This window comes from Arachis hypogaea, chromosome 12 (genome assembly GCF_003086295.3).
Source record: "Arachis hypogaea cultivar Tifrunner chromosome 12, arahy.Tifrunner.gnm2.J5K5, whole genome shotgun sequence".
Lineage (NCBI taxonomy): Eukaryota > Viridiplantae > Streptophyta > Magnoliopsida > Fabales > Fabaceae > Arachis > Arachis hypogaea.
In genome coordinates this window covers 83,453,172-83,454,202 of record NC_092047.1, presented here as the reverse complement: position 1 = coordinate 83,454,202, position 1,031 = coordinate 83,453,172, and the positions used below count along the sequence as shown (strand labels likewise).

Genomic DNA, 1,031 nt, shown 5'->3' with positions numbered 1-1,031 from the left:
ACCTCAGCTAGTTTCTCTGATGCTGCAGAACTGCAAGTTTCATGGACTTCCATCTGAAGATCCTTTTCAGTTCTTAACTAAATTCTTACAGATCTGTGATACTGTTAAGACTAATAGAGTAGATCCTGAAGTCTACAGGCTCATGCTTTTCCCTTTTGCTGTAAGAGACAGAGCTAGAATATGGTTGGACTCTCAACCCAAAGACAGCCTGAACTCTTGGGATAAGCTGGTCACGGCTTTCTTAGCCAAGTTCTTTCCTCCTCAAAAGCTGAGCAAGCTTAGAGCTGATGTTCAAACCTTCAGACAGAAAGAAGGTGAATCCCTCTATGAAGCTTGGGAAAGATACAAGCAGCTGACCAAAAAGTGTCCCTCTGACATGCTTTCAGAATGGACCATCCTGGATATATTCTATGATGGTTTATCTGAGCTATCAAAGATGTCATTGGATACTTCTGCAGGTGGATCCATTCACCTAAAGAGAACGCCTGCAGAAGCTCAAGAACTCATTGACATGGTTGCTAATAACCAATTCATGTACACTTCTGAGAGGAATCCTGTGAGTAATGGGACGCCTATGAAGAAGGGAGTTCTTGATATTGATACTCTGAATGCCATATTGGCTCAGAACAAAATATTGACTCAGCAAGTCAATATAATTTCCCAGAGTCTGAATGGAATGCAAGCTGCATCCAACAGTACTCAAGAGGCATCTTCTGAAGAAGAAGCTTATGATCCTGAGAACCCTGCAATAGCAGAGGTAAATTACTTAGGTGAACCTTATGGAAACACCTATAATCTATCATGGAGAAATCACCCAAATCTCTCATGGAAGGATCAAAGGCCTCAACAAGGCTTTAATAATGGTGGAAGAAACAGGTTTAGCAATAGCAAGCCTTTTCCATCATCCACTCAGCAACAGACAGAGAATTCTGAGCAGAATCCATCTAGCTTAGCAAATTTAGTCTCTGATCTATCTAAGGCCACTGTGAGTTTCATGAATGAAACAAGGTCTTCCATTAGAAATTTGGAAG

At 41.2% G+C, this 1,031-nt stretch overlaps 1 non-coding gene across 1 annotated transcript; it reads right to left on the bottom strand.

Annotated features, from left to right (window-relative positions):
• Nucleotides 1-274: 274 nt before the first annotated feature.
• LOC112731606 (small nucleolar RNA R71) lies at nucleotides 275-382 on the bottom strand. The gene has a single exon (XR_003167379.1). It is a non-coding gene; the product is annotated as a small nucleolar RNA R71 (small nucleolar RNA).
• Between the last annotated feature and the right edge of the window lie 649 nt (nucleotides 383-1,031).